A 25,297-nucleotide genomic window follows, 5' to 3' on the forward strand; every position below is an offset into this window, starting at 1 on the left:
TTTCACTTAAAACTTTGGCACAGGCGTATTCGCCATCGCCACTTCATGGACCACAATTCCTTGGGGTAACACACTGGTAGGACGAGCAGAGTGCGGCCAATCAGATTTTTGATTGTATTAAGGCTCCCTTGAGCCAATTGGGCTGACGAGCCCTGGACCAGCACCTGCGCGCCATGAGTGGTACTTTACCTGAGAATACTTTTTTGGCAGTCTACGCGGCAACCCAACACACATACCTACTCCCTGCTGACGAGAGGCAACTACCTCAAAACACGTGTCCAGGGATGGGTAACGCGACACTTACTTTCACTTAAAATTTTGGCACAGGCGTATTCGCCGTCGCCACTTCATGGACCACAATTCCTTGGGGTAACACGCTGGTAGGACGAGCAGAGTGTGGCCAATCGGATTTTTGATTGTAATAAGGCTCCCTTGAGCCGATTGGGCTGACGAGCCCTGGGCCAGCACCTGCGCGCCATGAGTGGTACTTTACTTGAGAATACTTTTTTGGCAGTCTACGTGGCAACCCCACACACATACCTACTCCCTGCTGACGAGAGGCAACTACCTCGAAACACGTGTCCAGGGATGGCTAACGCAACACTTACTTTCACTTAAAACTTTGGCACAGGCGTATTCGCCGTCGCCACTTCATGGACCACAATTCCTTGGGGTAACACGCTGGTAGGACGAGCAGAGTGCGGCCAATTGGATTTTTGATTGTATTAAGGCTCCCTTGAGCCGATTGGGCTGACGAGCCCTGGACCAGCACCTGCGTGCCATGAGTGGTACTTTACCTGAGAATACTTGTTTGGCAGTCTACGCGGCAACCCCACACACATACCTACTCCCTGCTGACGAGAGGCAACTACCTCGAAACACGTGTCCAGAGATGGCTAACGCGACACTTACTTTCACTTAAAACTTTGGCACAGGCGTATTCGCCGTCGCCACTTCATGGACCACAATTCCTTGGGGTAACACGCTGGTAGGACGAGCAGAGTGCGGCCAATCGGATTTTTGATTGTATTAAGGCTCCCTTGAGCCGATTGGGCTGACGAGCCCTGGATTAGCACCTGCGCGCCATGAGTGGTACTTTACCTGAGAATAATTTTTTGGCAGTCTACGCGGCAGCCCCACACACATACCTACTCCCTGCTGACGAGAGGCAACTACCTCGAAACACGTGTCCAGGGATGGCTAACGCGACACTTACTTTCACTTAAAACTTTGGCACAGGCGTATTCGCCGTCGCCACTTCATGGACCACAATTCCTTGGGGTAACACGCTGGTAGGACGAGCAGAGTGCTGCCAATCGGATTTTTGATTGTATTAGGGCTCCCTTGAGCCGATTGGGCTGACGAGCCCTGGACCAGCACCTGCGCGCCACGAGTGGTACTTTACCTGAGAATACTTTTTTGGCAGTCTACGCAGCAACCCCACACACATACCTACTCCCCGCTGACGAGAGGCAACTACCTCGAAACACGTGTCCAGGGATGGCTAACGCGACACTTACTTTCACTTAAAACTTTGGCACAGGCGTATTCGCCGTCGCCACTTCATGGACCACAATTTTTTGGGGTAACACGCTGGTAGGATGAGCAGAGTGCGGCCAATCGGATTTTTGATTGTATTAAGGCTCCCTTGAGCCGATTGGGCTGACGAGCCCTGGACCAGCACCTGCGCGCCATGAGTGGTACTTTACCTGAGAATACTTTTTTGGCAGTCTACACAGCAACCCCACACACATACCTACTCCCTGCTGACGAGAGGCAACTACCTCGAAACACGTGTCCAGGGATGCCTAACGCGACACTTACTTTCACTTAAAACTTTGGCACAGGCGTATTCGCCGTCGCCACTTCATGGACCACAATTCCTTGGGGTAACACGCTGGTAGGACGAGCAGAGTGCGGCCAATCGGATTTTTGATTGTATTAAGGCTCCCTTGAGCCGATTGGGCTGACGAGCCCTGGACCAGCACCTGCGCGCCATGAGTGGTACTTTACCTGAGAATACTTTTTTGGCAGTCTACGCGGCAACCCCACACACATACCTACTCCCTGCTGACGAGAGTCAACTACCTCGAAACACGTGTCCAGGGATGGCTAACGCAACACTTACTTTCACTTAAAACTTTGGAACAGGCGTATTCGCCGTCGCCACTTCATGGACCACAATTCCTTGGGGTAACACGCTGGTAGGACAAGCAGAGTGCGGCCAATCGGATTTTTGATTGTATTAAGGCTCCCTTGAGCCGATTGGGCTGACGAGCCCTGGACCAGCACCTGCGCGCCATGAGTGGTACTTTACCTGAGAATACTTTTTTGGCAGTCTACGCGGCAACCCCACACACATACCTACTCCCTGCTGACGAGAGGCAACTACCTCGAAACACGTGTCCAGGGATGGCTAACGCGACACTTACTTTCACTTAAAACTTTGGCACAGGCGTATTCGCCGTCGCCACTTCATGGACAACAATTCCTTGGGGTAACACGCTGGTAGGACGAGCAGAGTGCGGCCAGTCGGATTTTTGATTGTATTAAGGCTCCCTTGAGCCGATTGGGCTGACGAGCCCTGGACCAGCACCTGCGTGCCATGAGTGGTACTTTACCTGAGAATACTTTTTTGGCAGTCTATGCGGCAACCCCACACACACATACCTACTCCCTGCTGACGAGAGGCAACTACCTCGAAACACGTGTCCAGGGATGGCTAACGCGACACTTACTTTCACTTAAAACTTTGGCACAGGCGTATTCGCCATCGCCACTTCATGGACCACAATTCCTTGGGGTAACACACTGGTAGGACGAGCAGAGTGCGGCCAATCAGATTTTTGATTGTATTAAGGCTCCCTTGAGCCAATTGGGCTGACGAGCCCTGGACCAGCACCTGCGCGCCATGAGTGGTACTTTACCTGAGAATACTTTTTTGGCAGTCTACGCGGCAACCCAACACACATACCTACTCCCTGCTGACGAGAGGCAACTACCTCAAAACACGTGTCCAGGGATGGGTAACGCGACACTTACTTTCACTTAAAATTTTGGAACAGGCGTATTCGCCGTCGCCACTTCATGGACCACAATTCCTTGGGGTAACACGCTGGTAGGACGAGCAGAGTGTGGCCAATCGGATTTTTGATTGTAATAAGGCTCCCTTGAGCCGATTGGGCTGACGAGCCCTGGGCCAGCACCTGCGCGCCATGAGTGGTACTTTACTTGAGAATACTTTTTTGGCAGTCTACGTGGCAACCCCACACACATACCTACTCCCTGCTGACGAGAGGCAACTACCTCGAAACACGTGTCCAGGGATGGCTAACGCGACACTTACTTTCACTTAAAACTTTGGCACAGGCGTATTCGCCGTCGCCACTTCATGGACCACAATTTTTTGGGGTAACACGCTGGTAGGATGAGCAGAGTGCGGCCAATCGGATTTTTGATTGTATTAAGGCTCCCTTGAGCCGATTGGGCTGACGAGCCCTGGACCAGCACCTGCGCGCCATGAGTGGTACTTTACCTGAGAATACTTTTTTGGCAGTCTACACAGCAACCCCACACACATACCTACTCCCTGCTGACGAGAGGCAACTACCTCGAAACACGTGTCCAGGGATGCCTAACGCGACACTTACTTTCACTTAAAACTTTGGCACAGGCGTATTCGCCGTCGCCACTTCATGGACCACAATTCCTTGGGGTAACACGCTGGTAGGACGAGCAGAGTGCGGCCAATCGGATTTTTGATTGTATTAAGGCTCCCTTGAGCCGATTGGGCTGACGAGCCCTGGACCAGCACCTGCGCGCCATGAGTGGTACTTTACCTGAGAATACTTTTTTGGCAGTCTACGCGGCAACCCCACACACATACCTACTCCCTGCTGACGAGAGTCAACTACCTCGAAACACGTGTCCAGGGATGGCTAACGCAACACTTACTTTCACTTAAAACTTTGGAACAGGCGTATTCGCCGTCGCCACTTCATGGACCACAATTCCTTGGGGTAACACGCTGGTAGGACAAGCAGAGTGCGGCCAATCGGATTTTTGATTGTATTAAGGCTCCCTTGAGCCGATTGGGCTGACGAGCCCTGGACCAGCACCTGCGCGCCATGAGTGGTACTTTACCTGAGAATACTTTTTTGGCAGTCTACGCGGCAACCCCACACACATACCTACTCCCTGCTGACGAGAGGCAACTACCTCGAAACACGTGTCCAGGGATGGCTAACGCGACACTTACTTTCACTTAAAACTTTGGCACAGGCGTATTCGCCGTCGCCACTTCATGGACAACAATTCCTTGGGGTAACACGCTGGTAGGACGAGCAGAGTGCGGCCAGTCGGATTTTTGATTGTATTAAGGCTCCCTTGAGCCGATTGGGCTGACGAGCCCTGGACCAGCACCTGCGTGCCATGAGTGGTACTTTACCTGAGAATACTTTTTTGGCAGTCTATGCGGCAACCCCACACACACATACCTACTCCCTGCTGACGAGAGGCAACTACCTCGAAACACGTGTCCAGGGATGGCTAACGCGACACTTACTTTCACTTAAAACTTTGGCACAGGCGTATTCGCCATCGCCACTTCATGGACCACAATTCCTTGGGGTAACACACTGGTAGGACGAGCAGAGTGCGGCCAATCAGATTTTTGATTGTATTAAGGCTCCCTTGAGCCAATTGGGCTGACGAGCCCTGGACCAGCACCTGCGCGCCATGAGTGGTACTTTACCTGAGAATACTTTTTTGGCAGTCTACGCGGCAACCCAACACACATACCTACTCCCTGCTGACGAGAGGCAACTACCTCAAAACACGTGTCCAGGGATGGGTAACGCGACACTTACTTTCACTTAAAATTTTGGAACAGGCGTATTCGCCGTCGCCACTTCATGGACCACAATTCCTTGGGGTAACACGCTGGTAGGACGAGCAGAGTGTGGCCAATCGGATTTTTGATTGTAATAAGGCTCCCTTGAGCCGATTGGGCTGACGAGCCCTGGGCCAGCACCTGCGCGCCATGAGTGGTACTTTACTTGAGAATACTTTTTTGGCAGTCTACGTGGCAACCCCACACACATACCTACTCCCTGCTGACGAGAGGCAACTACCTCGAAACACGTGTCCAGGGATGGCTAACGCAACACTTACTTTCACTTAAAACTTTGGCACAGGCGTATTCGCCGTCGCCACTTCATGGACCACAATTCCTTGGGGTAACACGCTGGTAGGACGAGCAGAGTGCTGCCAATCGGATTTTTGATTGTATTAAGGCTTCCTTGAGCCGATTGGGCTGACGAGCCCTGGACCAGCACCTGCGCGCCACGAGTGGTACTTTACCTGAGAATACTTTTTTGGCAGTCTACGCAGCAACCCCACACACATACCTACTCCCCGCTGACGAGAGGCAACTACCTCGAAACACGTGTCCAGGGATGGCTAACGCGACACTTACTTTCACTTAAAACTTTGGCACAGGCGTATTCGCCGTCGCCACTTCATGGACCACAATTTCTTGGGGTAACACGCTGGTAGGATGAGCAGAGTGCGGCCAATCGGATTTTTGATTGTATTAAGGCTCCCTTGAGCCGATTGGGCTGACGAGCCCTGGACCAGCACCTGCGCGCCATGAGTGGTACTTTACCTGAGAATACTTTTTTGGCAGTCTACACAGCAACCCCACACACATACCTACTCCCTGCTGACGAGAGGCAACTACCTCGAAACACGTGTCCAGGGATGCCTAACGCGACACTTACTTTCACTTAAAACTTTGGCACAGGCGTATTCGCCGTCGCCACTTCATGGACCACAATTCCTTGGGGTAACACGCTGGTAGGACGAGCAGAGTGCGGCCAATCGGATTTTTGATTGTATTAAGGCTCCCTTGAGCCGATTGGGCTGACGAGCCCTGGACCAGCACCTGCGCGCCATGAGTGGTACTTTACCTGAGAATACTTTTTTGGCAGTCTACGCGGCAACCCCACACACATACCTACTCCCTGCTGACGAGAGGCAACTACCTCGAAACACGTGTCCAGGGATGGCTAACGCAACACTTACTTTCACTTAAAACTTTGGAACAGGCGTATTCGCCGTCGCCACTTCATGGACCACAATTCCTTGGGGTAACACGCTGGTAGGACAAGCAGAGTGCGGCCAATCGGATTTTTGATTGTATTAAGGCTCCCTTGAGCCGATTGGGCTGACGAGCCCTGGACCAGCACCTGCGCGCCATGAGTGGTACTTTACCTGAGAATACTTTTTTGGCAGTCTACGCGGCAACCCCACACACATACCTACTCCCTGCTGACGAGAGGCAAATACCTCGAAACACGTGTCCATGGGATTGCTAACGCGTCACTTACTTTCACTTAAAACTTTGGCACAGGCGTATTCGCCGTTGCCACTTCATGGACCACAATTCCTTGGGGTAACACGCTGGTAGGACGAGCAGAGTGCGGCCAATTGGATTTTTGATTGTATTAAGGCTCCCTTGAGCCGATTGGGCTGACGAGCCCTGGACCAGCACCTGCGCGCCATGAGTGGTACTTTACCAGAGAATACTTTTTTGGCAGTCTACGCGGCAACCCCACACACATACCTACTCCCTGCTGACGAGAGGCAACTACCTCGAAACACGTGTCCAGGGATGGGTAACGCGACACTTACTTTCACTTAAAACTTTGGCACAGGCGTATTCGTCGTCGCCACTTCATGGACCACAATTCCTTCGGGTAACACGCTGGTAGGACGAGCAGAGTGCGGCCAATTGGATTTTTGATTGTATTAAGGCTCCCTTGAGCCGATTGGGCTGACGAGCCCTGGACCAGCACCTGCGTGCCATGAGTGCTACTTTACCTGAGAATACTTTTTTGGCAGTCTATGCGGCAACCCCACACACATACCTACTCCCTGCTGACGAGAGGCAACTACCTCGAAACACGTGTCCAGAGATGGCTAACGCGACACTTACTTTCACTTAAAACTTTGGCACAGGCGTATTCGCCGTTGCCACTTCATGGACCACAATTCCTTGGGGTAACACGCTGGTAGGACGAGCAGAGTGCGGCCAATCGGATTTTTGATTGTATTAAGGCTCCCTTGAGCCGATTAGGCTGACGAGCCCTGGACCAGCACCTGCGCGCCATGATTGGTACTTTACCTGAGAATACTTTTTTGGCAGTCTACGCGGCAACCCCACACACATACCTACTCCCTGCTGACAAGAGGCAACTACCTCGAAACACGTGTCCAGGGATGGCTAACGCAACACTTACTTTCACTTAAAACTTTGGCACAGGAGTATTCGCCGTTGCCACTTCATGGACCACAATTCCTTGGGGTAACACGCTGGTAGGACGAGCAGAGTGCGTCCAATCGGATTTTTGATTGTATTAAGGCTCCCTTGAGCCGATTGGGCTGACGAGCCCTGGACCAGCACCTGCGCGCCATGAGTGGTACTTTACCTGAGAATACTTTTTTGGCGGTCTACGCGGCAACCCCACACACATACCTACTCCCTGTTGACGAGAGGCAACTACCTCGAAACACGTGTCCAGGGATAGCTAACGCGACACTTACTTTCACTTAAAACATTGGCACACGCGTATCCGCCGTCGCCACTTCATGGACCACAACTCCTTGGGGAAACACGCTGGTAGGACGAGCAGAGTGCGGCCAATCGGATTTTTGATTGTATTAGGCTCCCTTGAGCCGATTGGGCTGACGAGCCCTGGACCAGCACCTGCGCGCCATGAGTGGTACTTTACCTGAGAATACTTTTTTGGCAGTCTACACGGCAACCCCACACACATACCTACTCCCTGCTGACGAGAAGCAACTACCTCAAAACACGTGTCCAGGGATGCCTAACGCGACACTTACTTTCACTTAAAACTTTGGCACAGGCGTATTCGCCGTCGCCACTTCATGGACCACAATTCCTTGGGGTAACACGCTGGTAGGACGAGCAGAGTGCGGCCAATTGGATTTTTGATTGTATTAAGGCTCCCTTGAGCCGATTGGGCTGACGAGCCCTGGACCAGCACCTGCGTGCCATGAGTGGTACTTTACCTGAGAATACTTTTTTGGCAGTCTACGCGGCAACCCCACACACATACCTACTCCCTGCTGACGAGAGGCAACTACCTCGAAACACGTGTCCAGAGATGGCTAACGCGACACTTACTTTCACTTAAAACTTTGGCACAGGCGTATTCGCCGTCGCCACTTCATGGACCACAATTCCTTGGGGTAACACGCTGGTAGGACGAGCAGAGTGCGGCCAATCGGATTTTTGATTGTATTAAGGCTCCCTTGAGCCGATTGGGCTGACGAGCCCTGGATTAGCACCTGCGCGCCATGAGTGGTACTTTACCTGAGAATACTTTTTTGGCAGTCTACGCGGCAGCCCCACACACATACCTACTCCCTGCTGACGAGAGGCAACTACCTCGAAACACGTGTCCAGGGATGGCTAACGCGACACTTACTTTCACTTAAAACTTTGGCACAGGCGTATTCGCCGTCGCCACTTCATGGACCACAATTCCTTGGGGTAACACGCTGGTAGGACGAGCAGAGTGCTGCCAATCGGATTTTTGATTGTATTAAGGCTCCCTTGAGCCGATTGGGCTGACGAGCCCTGGACCAGCACCTGCGCGCCACGAGTGGTACTTTACCTGAGAATACTTTTTTGGCAGTCTACGCAGCAACCCCACACACATACCTACTCCCCGCTGACGAGAGGCAACTACCTCGAAACACGTGTCCAGGGATGGCTAACGCGACACTTACTTTCACTTAAAACTTTGGCACAGGCGTATTCGCCGTCGCCACTTCATGGACCACAATGTCTTGGGGTAACACGCTGGTAGGATGAGCAGAGTGCGGCCAATCGGATTTTTGATTGTATTAAGGCTCCCTTGAGCCGATTGGGCTGACGAGCCCTGGACCAGCACCTGCGCGCCATGAGTGGTACTTTACCTGAGAATACTTTTTTGGCAGTCTACACAGCAACCCCACACACATACCTACTCCCTGCTGACGAGAGGCAACTACCTCGAAACACGTGTCCAGGGATGCCTAACGCGACACTTACTTTCACTTAAAACTTTGGCACAGGCGTATTCGCCGTCGCCACTTCATGGACCACAATTCCTTGGGGTAACACGCTGGTAGGACGAGCAGAGTGCGGCCAATCGGATTTTTGATTGTATTAAGGCTCCCTTGAGCCGATTGGGCTGACGAGCCCTGGACCAGCACCTGCGCGCCATGAGTGGTACTTTACCTGAGAATACTTTTTTGGCAGTCTACGCGGCAACCCCACACACATACCTACTCCCTGCTGACGAGAGGCAACTACCTCGAAACACGTGTCCAGGGATGGCTAACGCAACACTTACTTTCACTTAAAACTTTGGAACAGGCGTATTCGCCGTCGCCACTTCATGGACCACAATTCCTTGGGGTAACATGCTGGTAGGACAAGCAGAGTGCGGCCAATCGGATTTTTGATTGTATTAAGGCTCCCTTGAGCCGATTGGGCTGACGAGCCCTGGACCAGCACCTGCGCGCCATGAGTGGTACTTTACCTGAGAATACTTTTTGGGCAGTCTACGCGGCAACCCCACACACATACCTACTCCCTGCTGACGAGAGGCAAATACCTCGAAACACTTGTCCATGGGATTGCTAACGCGTCACTTACTTTCACTTAAAACTTTGGCACAGGCGTATTCGCCGTTGCCACTTCATGGACCACAATTCCTTGGGGTAACACGCTGGTAGGACGAGCAGAGTGCGGCCAATTGGATTTTTGATTGTATTAAGGCTCCCTTGAGCCGATTGGGCTGACGAGCCCTGGACCAGCACCTGCGCGCCATGAGTGGTACTTTACCAGAGAATACTTTTTTGGCAGTCTACGCGGCAACCCCACACACATACCTACTCCCTGCTGACGAGAGGCAACTACCTCGAAACACGTGTCCAGGGATGGGTAACGCGACACTTACTTTCACTTAAAACTTTGGCACAGGCGTATTCGTCGTCGCCACTTCATGGACCACAATTCCTTCGGGTAACACGCTGGTAGGACGAGCAGAGTGCGGCCAATTGGATTTTTGATTGTATTAAGGCTCCCTTGAGCCGATTGGGCTGACGAGCCCTGGACCAGCACCTGCGTGCCATGAGTGCTACTTTACCTGAGAATACTTTTTTGGCAGTCTATGCGGCAACCCCACACACATACCTACTCCCTGCTGACGAGAGGCAACTACCTCGAAACACGTGTCCAGAGATGGCTAACGCGACACTTACTTTCACTTAAAACTTTGGCACAGGCGTATTCGCCGTTGCCACTTCATGGACCACAATTCCTTGGGGTAACACGCTGGTAGGACGAGCAGAGTGCGGCCAATCGGATTTTTGATTGTATTAAGGCTCCCTTGAGCCGATTAGGCTGACGAGCCCTGGACCAGCACCTGCGCGCCATGATTGGTACTTTACCTGAGAATACTTTTTTGGCAGTCTACGCGGCAACCCCACACACATACCTACTCCCTGCTGACAAGAGGCAACTACCTCGAAACACGTGTCCAGGGATGGCTAACGCAACACTTACTTTCACTTAAAACTTTGGCACAGGAGTATTCGCCGTTGCCACTTCATGGACCACAATTCCTTGGGGTAACACGCTGGTAGGACGAGCAGAGTGCGTCCAATCGGATTTTTGATTGTATTAAGGCTCCCTTGAGCCGATTGGGCTGACGAGCCCTGGACCAGCACCTGCGCGCCATGAGTGGTACTTTACCTGAGAATACTTTTTTGGCGGTCTACGCGGCAACCCCACACACATACCTACTCCCTGTTGACGAGAGGCAACTACCTCGAAACACGTGTCCAGGGATAGCTAACGCGACACTTACTTTCACTTAAAACATTGGCACACGCGTATCCGCCGTCGCCACTTCATGGACCACAACTCCTTGGGGAAACACGCTGGTAGGACGAGCAGAGTGCGGCCAATCGGATTTTTGATTGTATTAGGCTCCCTTGAGCCGATTGGGCTGACGAGCCCTGGACCAGCACCTGCGCGCCATGAGTGGTACTTTACCTGAGAATACTTTTTTGGCAGTCTACACGGCAACCCCACACACATACCTACTCCCTGCTGACGAGAAGCAACTACCTCAAAACACGTGTCCAGGGATGCCTAACGCGACACTTACTTTCACTTAAAACTTTGGCACAGGCGTATTCGCCGTCGCCACTTCATGGACAACAACTCATTGGGGAAACACGCTGGTAGGACGAGCAGAGTGCGGCCAATCGGATTTTTGATTGTATTAAGGCTCCCTTGAGCCGATTGGGCTGACGAGCCCTGGACCAGCACCTGCGCGCCATGAGTGGTACTTTACCTGAGAATACTTTTTTGGCAGTCTACGCGGCAACCCCACACACATACCTACTCCCTGCTGACGAGAGGCAACTACCTCGAAACACGTGTCCAGGGATGGCTAACGCAACACTTACTTTCACTTAAAACTTTGGCACAGGCGTATTCGCCGTCGCCACTTCATGGACCACAATTCCTTGGGGTAACACGCTGGTAGGACAAGCAGAGTGCGGCCAATCGGATTTTTGATTGTATTAAGGCTCCCTTGAGCCGATTGGGCTGATGAGCCCTGGACCAGCACCTGCGCGCCATGAGTGGTACTTTACCTGAGAATACTTTTTTGGCAGTCTACGCGGCAACCCCACACACATACCTACTCCCTGCTGACGAGAGGCAAATACCTCGAAACACGTGTCCAGGGATTGCTAACGCGTCACTTACTTTCACTTAAAACTTTGGCACAGGCGTATTCGCCGTCGCCACTTCATGGACCACAATTCCTTGGGGTAACACGCTGGTAGGACGAGCAGAGTGCGGCCAATTGGATTTTTGATTGTATTAAGGCTCCCTTAAGCCGATTGGGCTGACGAGCCCTGGACCAGCACCTGCGCGCCATGAGTGGTACTTTACCAGAGAATACTTTTTTGGCAGTTTACGCGGCAACCCCACACACATACCTACTCCCTGCTGACGAGAGGCAAATACCTCGAAACACGTGTCCAGGGATGGGTAACGCGACACTTACTTTCACTTAAAATTTTGGCACAGGCGTATTCGCTGTCGCCACTTCATGGACCACAATTCCTTGGGGTAACACGCTGGTAGGACGAGCAGAGTGTGGCCAATCGGAATTTTGATTGTAATAAGGCTCCCTTGAGCCGATTGGGCTGACGAGCCCTGGACCAGCACCTGCGCGCCACGAGTGGTACTTTACCTGAGAATACTTTTTTGGCAGTCTACGTGGCAACCCCACACACATACCTACTCCCTGCTGACGAGAGGCAACTACCTCGAAACACGTGTCCAGGGATGGCTAACGCGACACTTACTTTCACTTAAAACTTTGGCACAGGCGTATTCGCCGTCGCCACTTCATGGACCACAATTCCTTGGGGTAACACGCTGGTAGGACGAGCAGAGTGCGGCCAATTGGATTTTTGATTGTATTAAGGCTCCCTTGAGCCGATTGGGCTGACGAGCCCTGGACCAGCACCTGCGTGCCATGAGTGGTACTTTACCTGAGAATACTTTTTTGGCAGTCTATGCGGCAACCCCACACACACATACCTACTCCCTGCTGACGAGAGGCAACTACCTCGAAACACGTGTCCAGGGATGGCTAACGCGACACTTACTTTCACTTAAAACTTTGGCACAGGCGTATTCACCATCGCCACTTCATGGACCACAATTCCTTGGGGTAACACACTGGTAGGACGAGCAGAGTGCGGCCAATCAGATTTTTGATTGTATTAAGGCTCCCTTGAGCCAATTGGGCTGACGAGCCCTGGACCAGCACCTGCGCGCCATGAGTGGTACTTTACCTGAGAATACTTTTTTGGCAGTCTACGCGGCAACCCAACACACATACCTACTCCCTGCTGACGAGAGGCAACTACCTCAAAACACGTGTCCAGGGATGGGTAACGCGACACTTACTTTCACTTAAAATTTTGGCACAGGCGTATTCGCCGTCGCCACTTCATGGACCACAATTCCTTGGGGTAACACGCTGGTAGGACGAGCAGAGTGTGGCCAATCGGATTTTTGATTGTAATAAGGCTCCCTTGAGCCGATTGGGCTGACGAGCCCTGGACCAGCACCTGCGCGCCATGAGTGGTACTTTACCTGAGAATACTTTTTTGGCGGTCTACGCGGCAACCCCACACACATACCTACTCCCTGTTGACGAGAGGCAACTACCTCGAAACACGTGTCCAGGGATGGCTAACGTGACACTTACTTTCACTTAAAACATTGGCACACGCGTATCCGCCGTCGCCACTTCATGGACCACAATTCCTTGGGGATACACGCTGGTAGGACGAGCAGAGTGCGGCCAATCGGATTTTTGATTGTATTAAGGCTCCCTTGAGCCGATTGGGCTGACGAGCCCTGGACCAGCACCTGCGCGCCATGAGTGGTACTTTACCTGAGAATACTTTTTTGGCAGTCTACGCGGCAACCCCACACAGATACCTACTCCCTGCTGACGAGAGGCAACTACCTCGAAACACGTGTCCAGGGATGGCTAACGCGACACTTACTTTCACTTAAAACTTTGGCACAGGCGTATTCGCCGTCGCCACTTCATGGACAACAATTCCTTGGGGTAACACGCTGGTAGGACGAGCAGAGTGCGGCCAGTCGGATTTTTGATTGTATTAAGGCTCCCTTGAGCCAATTGGGCTGACGAGCCCTGGACCAGCACCTGCGCGCCATGAGTGGTACTTTACCTGAGAATACTTTTTTGGCAGTCTACGCGGCAACCCAACACACATACCTACTCCCTGCTGACGAGAGGCAACTACCTCAAAACACGTGTCCAGGGATGGGTAACGCGACACTTACTTTCACTTAAAATTTTGGCACAGGCGTATTCGCCGTCGCCACTTCATGGACCACAATTCCTTGGGGTAACACGCTGGTAGGACGAGCAGAGTGTGGCCAATCGGATTTTTGATTGTAATAAGGCTCCCTTGAGCCGATTGGGCTGACGAGCCCTGGGCCAGCACCTGCGCGCCATGAGTGGTACTTTACTTGAGAATACTTTTTTGGCAGTCTACGTGGCAACCCCACACACATACCTACTCCCTGCTGACGAGAGGCAACTACCTCGAAACACATGTCCAGGGATGGCTAACGCAACACTTACTTTCACTTAAAACTTTGGCACAGGCGTATTCGCCGTCGCCACTTCATGGACCACAATTCCTTGGGGTAACACGCTGGTAGGACGAGCAGAGTGCGGCCAATTGGATTTTTGATTGTATTAAGGCTCCCTTGAGCCGATTGGGCTGACGAGCCCTGGACCAGCACCTGCGTGCCATGAGTGGTACTTTACCTGAGAATACTTTTTTGGCAGTCTACGCGGCAACCCCACACACATACCTACTCCCTGCTGACGAGAGGCAACTACCTCGAAACACGTGTCCAGAGATGGCTAACGCGACACTTACTTTCACTTTAAACTTTGGCACAGGCGTATTCGCCGTCGCCACTTCATGGACCACAATTCCTTGGGGTAACACGCTGGTAGGACGAGCAGAGTGCGGCCAATCGGATTTTTGATTGTATTAAGGCTCCCTTGAGCCGATTGGGCTGACGAGCCCTGGATTAGCACCTGCGCGCCATGAGTGGTACTTTACCTGAGAATACTTTTTTGGCAGTCTACGCGGCAACCCCACACACATACCTACTCCCTGCTGACGAGAGGCAACTACCTCGAAACACGTGTCCAGGGATGGCTAACGCGACACTTACTTTCACTTAAAACTTTGGCACAGGCGTATTCGCCGTCGCCACTTCATGGACCACAATTCCTTGGGGTAACACGCTGGTAGGACGAGCAGAGTGCTGCCAATCGGATTTTTGATTGTATTAAGGCTCCCTTGAGCCGATTGGGCTGACGAGCCCTGGACCAGCACCTGCGCGCCACGAGTGGTACTTTACCTGAGAATACTTTTTTGGCAGTCTACGCAGCAACCCCACACACATACCTACTCCCCGCTGACGAGAGGCAACTACCTCGAAACACGTGTCCAGGGATGGCTAACGCGACACTTACTTTCACTTAAAACTTTGGCACAGGCGTATTTGCCGTCGCCACTTCATGGACCACAATTTCTTGGGGTAACACGCTGGTAGGATGAGCAGAGTGCGGCCAATCGGATTTTTGATTGTATTAAGGCTCCCTTGAGCCGATTGGGCTGACGAGCCCTGGACCAGCACCTTCGCGCCATGAGTGGTACTTTACCTGAGAATACTTTTTTGGCAGTCTACACGGCAACCCCACACACATACCTACTCCCTGCTGACGAGAGGCAACTACCTCGAAACACGTGTCCAGGGATGCCTAACGCGACACTTACTTTCACTTAAAACTTTGGCACAGGCGTATTCGCCGTCGCCACTTCATGGACCACAATTCCTTGGGGTAACACGCTGGTAGGACGAGCAGAGTGCGGCCAATCGGATTTTTGATTGTATTAAGGCTCCCTTGAGCCGATTGGGCTGACGAGCCCTGGACCAGCACCTGCGCGCCATGAGTGGTACTTTACCTGAGAATACTTTTTTGGCAGTCTACGCGGCAACCCCACACACATACCTACTCCCTGCTGACGAGAGGCAACTACCTCGAAACACGTGTCCAGGGATGGCTAACGCAACACTTACTTTCACTTAAAACTTTGGCACAGGCGTATTCGCCGTCGCCACTTCATGGACCACAATTCCTTGGGGTAACACGCTGGTAGGACAAGCAGAGTGCGGCCAATCGGATTTTTGAGTGTATTAAGGCTCCCTTGAGCCGATTGGGCTGACGAGCCCTGGACCAGCACCTGCGCGCCATGAGTGGTACTTTACCTGAGAATACTTTTTTGGCAGTCTACGCGGCAACCCCACACACATACCTACTCCCTGCTGACGAGAGGCAAATACCTCGAAACACGTGTCCAGGGATTGCTAACGCGTCACTTACTTTCACTTAAAACTTTGGCACAGGCGTATTCGCCGTTGCCACTTCATGGACCACAATTCCTTGGGGTAACACGCTGGTAGGACGAGCAGAGTGCGGCCAATTGGATTTTTGATTGTATTAAGGCTCCCTTGAGCCGATTGGGCTGACGAGCCCTGGACCAGCACCTGCGCGCCATGAGTGGTACTTTACCAGAGAATACTTTTTTGGCAGTCTACGCGGCAACGCCACACACATACCTACTCCCTGCTGACGAGAGGCAACTACCTCGAAACACGTGTCCAGGGATGGGTAACGCGACACTTACTTTCACTTAAAACTTTGGCACAGGCGTATTCGTCGTCGCCACTTCATGGACCACAATTCCTTCGGGTAACACGCTGGTAGGACGAGCAGAGTGCGGCCAATTGGATTTTTGATTGTATTAAGGCTCCCTTGAGCCGATTGGGCTGACGAGCCCTGGACCAGCACCTGCGTGCCATGAGTGGTACTTTACCTGAGAATACTTTTTTGGCAGTCTATGCGGCAACCCCACACGCATACCTACTCCCTGCTGACGAGAGGCAACTACCTCGAAACACGTGTCCAGAGATGGCTAACGCGACACTTACTTTCACTTAAAACTTTGGCACAGGCGTATTCGCCGTTGCCACTTCATGGACCACAATTCCTTGGGGTAACACGCTGGTAGGACGAGCAGAGTGCGGCCAATCGGATTTTTGATTGTATTAAGGCTCCCTTGAGCCGATTAGGCTGACGAGCCCTGGACCAGCACCTGCGCACCATGATTGGTACTTTACCTGAGAATACTTTTTTGGCAGTCTACGCGGCAACCCCACACACATACCTACTCCCTGCTGACAAGAGGCAACTACCTCGAAACACGTGTCCAGGGATGGCTAACGCAACACTTACTTTCACTTAAAACTTTGGCACAGGAGTATTCGCCGTTGCCACTTCATGGACCACAATTCCTTGGGGTAACACGCTGGTAGGACGAGCAGAGTGCGTCCAATCGGATTTTTGATTGTATTAAGGCTCCCTTGAGCCGATTGGGCTGACGAGCCCTGGACCAGCACCTGCGCGCCATGAGTGGTACTTTACCTGAGAATACTTTTTTGGCGGTCTACGCGGCAACCCCACACACATACCTACTCCCTGTTGACGAGAGGCAACTACCTCGAAACACGTGTCCAGGGATAGCTAACGCGACACTTACTTTCACTTAAAACATTGGCACACGCGTATCCGCCGTCGCCACTTCATGGACCACAATTCCTTGGGGAAACACGCTGGTAGGACGAGCAGAGTGCGGCCAATCGGATTTTTGATTGTATTAGGCTCCCTTGAGCCGATTGGGCTGACGAGCCCTGGACCAGCACCTGCGCGCCATGAGTGGTACTTTACCTGAGAATACTTTTTTGGCAGTCTACACGGCAACCCCACACACATACCTACTCCCTGCTGACCAGAAGCAACTACCTCGAAACACGTGTCCAGGGATGCCTAACGCGACACTTACTTTCACTTAAAACTTTGGCACAGGCGTATTCGCCGTCGCCACTTCATGGACCACAATTCATTGGGGAAACACGCTGGTAGGACGAGCAGAGTGCGGCCAATCGGATTTTTGATTGTATTAAGGCTCCCTTGAGCCGATTGGGCTGACGAGCCCTGGACCAGCACCTGCGCGCCATGAGTGGTACTTTACCTGAGAATACTTTTTTGGCAGTCTACGCGGCAACCCCACACACATACCTACTCCCTGCTGACGAGAGGCAACTACCTCGAAACACGTGTCCAGGGATGGCTAACGCAACACTTACTTTCACTTAAAACTTTGGCACAGGCGTATTCGCCGTCGCCACTTCATGGACCACAATTCCTTGGGGTAACACGCTGGTAGGACAAGCAGAGTGCGGCCAATCGGATTTTTGATTGTATTAAGGCTCCCTTGAGCCGATTGGGCTGAGGAGCCCTGGACCAGCACCTGCGCGCCATGAGTGGTACTTTACCTGAGAATACTTTTTTGGCAGTCTACGCGGCAACCCCACACACATACCTACTCCCTGCTGACGAGAGGCAAATACCTCGAAACACGTGTCCAGGGATTGCTAACGCGTCACTTACTTTCACTTAAAACTTTGGCACAGGCGTATTCGCCGTCGCCACTTCATGGACCACAATTCCTTGGGGTAACACGCTGGTAGGACGAGCAGAGTGCGGCCAATTGGATTTTTGATTGTATTAAGGCTCCCTTAAGCCGATTGGGCTGACGAGCCCTGGACCAGCACCTGCGCGCCATGAGTGGTACTTTACCAGAGAATACTTTTTTGGCAGTTTACGCGGCAACCCCACACAAATACGTACTCCCTGCTGACGAGAGGCAAATACCTCGAAACACGTGTCCAGGGATGGCTAACGCGACACTTACTTTCACTTAAAACTTTGGCACAGGCGTATTCACCATCGCCACTACATGGACCACAATTCCATGGGGTAACACACTGGTAGGACGAGCAGAGTGCGGCCAATCGGATTTTTGATTGTATTAAGGCTCCCTTGAGCCAATTGGGCTGACGAGCCCTGGACCAGCACCTGCGCGCCATGAGTGGTACTTTACCTGAGAATACTTTTTTGGCAGTCTACGCGGAAACCCCACACACATACCTACTCCCTGCTGACGAGAGGCAACTACCTCGAAACACGTGTCCAGGGATGGGTAACGCGACACTTACTTTCACTTAAAATTTTGGCACAGGCGTATTCGCTGTCGCCACTTCATGGACCACAATTCCTTGGGGTAACACGCTGGTAGGACGAGCAGAGTGTGGCCAATCGGAATTTTGATTGTAATAAGGCTCCCTTGAGCCGATTGGGCTGACGAGCCCTGGACCAGCACCTGCGCGCCACGAGTGGTACTTTACCTGAGAATACTTTTTTGGCAGTCTACGTGGCAACCCCACACACATACCTACTCCCTGCTGACGAGAGGCAACTACCTCGAAACACATGTCCAGGGATGGCTAAAGCGACACTTACTTTCACTTAAAACTTTGGCACAGGCGTATTCGCCGTCGCCACTTCATGGACCACAATTCCTTGGGGTAACACGCTGGTAGGACGAGCAGAGTGCGGCCAATTGGATTTTTGATTGTATTAAGGCTCCCTTGAGCCGATTGGGCTGACGAGCCCTGGACCAGCACCTGCGTGCCATGAGTGGTACTTTACCTGAGAATACTTTTTTGGCAGTCTACGCGGCAAGCCCACACACATACCTACTCCCTGCTGACAAGAGGCAACTACCTCGAAACACGTGTCCAGAGTTGGCTAACGCGACACTTACTTTCACTTAAAACTTTGGCACAGGCGTATTCGCCGTCGCCACTTCATGGACCACAATTCCTTGGGGTAACACGCTGGTAGGACGAGCAGAGTGCGTCCAATCGGATTTTTGATTGTATTAAGGCTCCCTTGAGCCGATTGGGCTGACGAGCCCTGGACCAGCACCTGCGTGCCATGAGTGGTACTTTACCTGAGAATACTTTTTTGGCAGTCTACGCGGCAAGCCCACACACATACCTACTCCCTGCTGACGAGAGGCAACTACCTCGAAACACGTGTCCAGAGTTGGCTAACGCGACACTTACTTTCACTTAAAACTTTGGCACAGGCGTATTCGCCGTCGCCACTTCATGGACCACAATTCCTTGGGGTAACACGCTGGTAGGACGAGCAGAGTGCGGCCAATCGGATTTTTGATTGTATTAAGGCTCCCTTGAGCCGATTAGGCTGACGAGCCCTGGACCAGCACCTGCGCGCCATGAGTGGTACTTTACCTGAGAATACTTTTTTGGCAGTCTACGCGGCAACCCCACACACATACCTACTCCCTGCTGACAAGAGGCAACTACCTCGAAACACGTGTCCAGGGATGGCTAACGCAACACTTACTTTCACTTAAAACTTTGGCACAGGCGTATTCGCCGTCGCCACTTCATGGACCACAATTCCTTGGGGTAACACGCTGGTAGGACGAGCAGAGTGCGTCCAATCGGATTTTTGATTGTATTAAGGCTCCCTTGAGCCGATTGGGCTGACGAGCCCTGGACCAGCACCTGCACGCCATGAGTGGTACTTTACCTGAGAATACTTTTTTGGCGGTCTACGTGGCAACTCCACACACATACCTACTCCCTGTTGACGAGAGGCAACTACCTCGAAACACGTGTCCAGGGATGGCTAACGTGACACTTACTTTCACTTAAAACATTGGCACACGCGTATCCGCCGTCGCCACTTCATGGACCACAATTCCTTGGGGTAACACGCTGGTAGGACGAGCAGAGTGCGGCCAATCGGATTTTTGATTGTATTAAGGCTCCCTTGAGCCGATTGGGCTGACGAGCCCTGGACCAGCACCTGCGCGCCATGAGTGGCACTTTACCTGAGAATACTTTTTTGGCAGTCTACGCGGCAACCCCACACACATACCTACTCCCTGCTGACGAGAGGCAACTACCTCGAAACATGTGTCCAGGGATGGCTAACGCGACACTTACTTTCACTTAAAACTTTGGCACAGGCGTATTCGCCGTCGCCACTTCATGGACAACAATTCCTTGGGGTAACACGCTGGTAGGACGAGCAGAGTGCGGCCAGTCGGATTTTTGATTGTATTAAGGCTCCCTTGAGCCGATTGGGCTGACGAGCCCTGGACCAGCACCTGCGTGCCATGAGTGGTACTTTACCTGAGAATACTTTTTTGGCAGTCCATGCGGCAACCCCACACACACATACCTACTCCCTGCTGACGAGAGGCAACTACCTCGAAACACGTGTCCAGGGATGGCTAACGCGACACTTACTTTCACTTAAAACTTTGGCACAGGCGTATTCGCCATCGCCACTTCATGGACCACAATTCCTTGGGGTAACACACTGGTAGGACGAGCAGAGTGCGGCCAATCGGATTTTTGATTGTATTAAGGCTCCCTTGAGCCAATTGGGCTGACGAGCCCTGGACCAGCACCTGCGCGCCATGAGTGGTACTTTACCTGAGAATACTTTTTTGGCAGTCTACGCGGAAACCCACACACATACCTACTCCCTGCTGACGAGAGGCAACTACCTCGAAACACGTGTCCAGGGATGGGTAACGCGACACTTACTTTCACTTAAAATTTTGGCACAGGCGTATTCGCCGTCGCCACTTCATGGACCACAATTCCTTGGGGTAACACGCTGGTAGGACGAGCAGAGTGTGGCCAATCGGATTTTTGATTGTAATAAGGCTCCCTTGAGCCGATTGGGCTGACGAGCCCTGGGCCAGCACCTGCGCGCCATGAGTGGTACTTTACCTGAGAATACTTTTTTGGCAGTCTACGTGGCAACCCCACACACATACCTACTCCCTGCTGACGAGAGGCAACTACCTCGAAACACGTGTCCAGGGATGGCTAACGCGACACTTACTTTCACTTAAAACTTTGGCACAGGCGTATTCGCCGTCGCCACTTCATGGACCACAATTCCTTGGGGTAACACGCTGGTAGGACGAGCAGAGTGTGGCCAATTGGATTTTTGATTGTATTAAGGCTCCCTTGAGCCGATTGGGCTGACGAGCCCTGGACCAGCACCTGCGTGCCATGAGTGGTACTTTACCTGAGAATACTTTTTTGGCAGTCTACGCGGCAACCCCACACACATACCTACTCCCTGCTGACGAGAGGCAACTACCTCGAAACACGTGTCCAGAGATGGCTAACACGACACTTACTTTCACTTAAAACTTTGGCACAGGCGTATTCGCCGTCGCCACTTCATGGACCACAATTCCTTGGGGTAACACGCTGGTAGGACGAGCAGAGTGCGGCCAATCGGATTTTTGATTGTATTAAGGCTCCCTTGAGCCGATTGGGCTGACGAGCCCTGGACCAGCACCTGCGCGCCATGAGTTTTACTTTACCTGAGAATACTTTTTTGGCAGTCTACGCAGCAACCCCACACACATACCTACTCCCTGCTGACGAGAGGCAACTACCTCGAAACACGTGTCCAGGGATGGCTAACGCGACACTTACTTTCACTTAAAACTTTGGCACAGGCGTATTCGCTGTCGCCACTTCATGGACCACAATTCCTTGGGGTAACATGCTGGTAGGACGAGCAGAGTGCTGCCAATCGGATTTTTGATTGTATTAAGGCTCCCTTGAGCCGATTGGGCAGACGAGCCCTGGACCAGCACCTGCGCGCCACGAGTGGTACTTTACCTGAGAATACTTTTTTGGCAGTCTACGCAGCAACCCCACACACATACCTACTCCCCGCTGACGAGAGGCAACTACTTCGAAACACGTGTCCAGGGATGGCTAACGCGACACTTACTTTCACTTAAAACTTTGGCACAGGCGTATTCGCCGTCGCCACTTCATGGACCACAATTCCTTGGGGTAACACGCTGGTAGGACGAGCAGAGTGCGGCCAATCGGATTTTTGATTGTATTAAGGCTCCCTTGAGCCGATTGGGCTGACGAGCCCTGGACCAGCACCTGCGCGCCACGAGTGGTACTTTACCTGAGAATACTTTTTTGGCAGTCTACGCGGCAACCCCACACATATACCTACTCCCTGCTGACGAGAGGCAACTACTTCGAAACACGAGTCCAGGGATGGCTAACGCGACACTTACTTTCACTTAAAACTTTGGCACAGGCGTATTCGCCGTCGCCACTTCATGGACCACAATTCCTTGGGGTAACACGCTGGTAGGACGAGCAGAGTGCGGCCAATCGGATTTTTGATTGTATTAAGGCTCCCTTGAGCCGATTGGGCTGACGAGCCCTGGACCACCACCTGCGTGCCATGAGTGGTACTTTACCTGAGAATACTTTTTTGGCAGTCTACGCGGCAACCCCACACACATACCTACTCCCTGCTGACGAGAGGCAACTACCTCGAAACACGTGTCCAGGGATGGCTAACGCGACACTTACTTTCACTTAAAACTTTGGCACAGGCGTATTCGCCGTCGCCACTTCATGGACCACAATTCCTTGGGGTAACACGCTGGTAGGACGAGCAGAGTGCTGCCAATCGGATTTTTGATTGTATTAAGGCTCCCTTGAGCTGATTGGGCTGACGAGCCTTGGACCAGCACCTGCACGCCATGAGTGGTACTTTACCTGAGAATACTTTTTTGGCGGTCTACGCGGCAACCCCACACACATACCTACTCCCTGTTGACGAGAGGCAACTACCTCGAAACACGTGTCCAGGGATGGCTAACGTGACACTTACTTTCACTTAAAACATTGGCACACGCGTATCCGCCGTCGCCACTTCATGGACCACAATTCCTTGGGGAAACACGCTGGTAGGACGAGCAGAGTGCGGCCAATCGGATTTTTGATTGTATTAAGGCTCCCTTGAGCCGATTGGGCTGACGAGCCCTAGACCAGCACCTGCGCGCCATGAGTGGTACTTTACCTGAGAATACTTTTTTGGCAGTCTACGCGGCAACCCCACACACATACCTACTCCCTGCTGACGAGAGGCAAATACCTCGAAACACGTGTCCAGGGATGGCTAACGCGACACTTACTTTCACTTAAAACTTTGGCACAGGCGTATTCGCCGTCGCCACTTCATGGACAACAATTCCTTGGGGCAACACGCTGGTAGGACGAGCAGAGTGCGGCCAGTCGGATTTTTGATTGTATTAAGGCTCCCTTGAGCCGATTGGGCTGACGAGCCCTGGACCAGCACCTGCGTGCCATGAGTGGTACTTTACCTGAGAATACTTTTTTGGCAGTCTATGCGGCAACCCCACACACACATACCTACTCCCTGCTGACGAGAGGCAACTACCTCAAAACACGTGTCCAGGGATGGCTAACGCGACACTTACTTTCACTTAAAACTTTGGCACAGGCGTATTCGCCATCGCCACTTCATGGACCACAATTCCTTGGGGTAACACACTGGTAGGACGAGCAGAGTGCGGCCAATCGGATTTTTGATTGTATTAAGGCTCCCTTGAGCCAATTGGGCTGACGAGCCCTGGACCAGCACCTGCGCGCCATGAGTGGTACTTTACCTGAGAATACTTTTTTGGCAGTCTACGCGGCAACCCCACACACATACCTACTCCCTGCTGACGAGAGGCAACTACCTCGAAACACGTGTCCAGGGATGGGTAACGCGACACTTACTTTCACTTAAAATTTTGGCACAGGCGTATTCGCCGTCGCCACTTCATGGACCACAATTCCTTGGGGTAACACGCTGGTAGGACGAGCAGAGTGTGGCCAATCGGATTTTTGATTGTAATAAGGCTCCCTTGAGCCGATTGGGCTGACAAGCCCTGGGCCAGCACCTGCGCGCCATGAGTGGTACTTTACCTGAGAATACTTTTTTGGCAGTCTACGTGGCAACCCCACACACATACCTACTCCCTGCTGACGAGAGGCAACTACCTCGAAACACGTGTCCAGGGATGGCTAACGCGACACTTACTTTCACTTAAAACTTTGGCACAGGCGTATTCGCCGTCGCCACTTCATGGACCACAATTCCTTGGGGTAACACGCTGGTAGGACGAGCAGAGTGCGGCCAATTGGATTTTTGATTGTATTAAGGCTCCCTTGAGCCGATTGGGCTGACGAGCCCTGGACCAGCACCTGCGTGCCATGAGTGGTACTTTACCTGAGAATACTTTTTTGGCAGTCTACGCGGCAACCCCACACACATACCTACTCCCTGCTGACGAGAGGCAACTACCTCGAAACACATGTCCAGGGATGGCTAACGCGACACTTACTTTCACTTAAAACTTTGGCACAGGCGTATTCGCCGTCGCCACTTCATGGATCACAATTCCTTGGGGTAACACGCTGGTAGGACGAGCAGAGTGCGGCCAATCGGATTTTTGATTGTATTAAGGCTCCCTTGAGCCGATTGGGCTGACTAGCCCTGGACCAGCACCTGCGCGCCACGAGTGGTACTTTACCTGAGAATACTTTTTTGGCAGTCTACGCGGCAACCCCACACATATACCTACTCCCTGCTGACGAGAGGCAACTACTTCGAAACACGTGTCCAGGGATGGCTAACGCGACACTTACTTTCACTTAAAACTTTGGCACAGGCGTATTCGCCGTCGCCACTTCATGGACCACAAT

Source organism: Triturus cristatus, unplaced genomic scaffold (genome assembly GCF_964204655.1).
Source record: "Triturus cristatus unplaced genomic scaffold, aTriCri1.1 SCAFFOLD_105, whole genome shotgun sequence".
Lineage (NCBI taxonomy): Eukaryota > Metazoa > Chordata > Amphibia > Caudata > Salamandridae > Triturus > Triturus cristatus.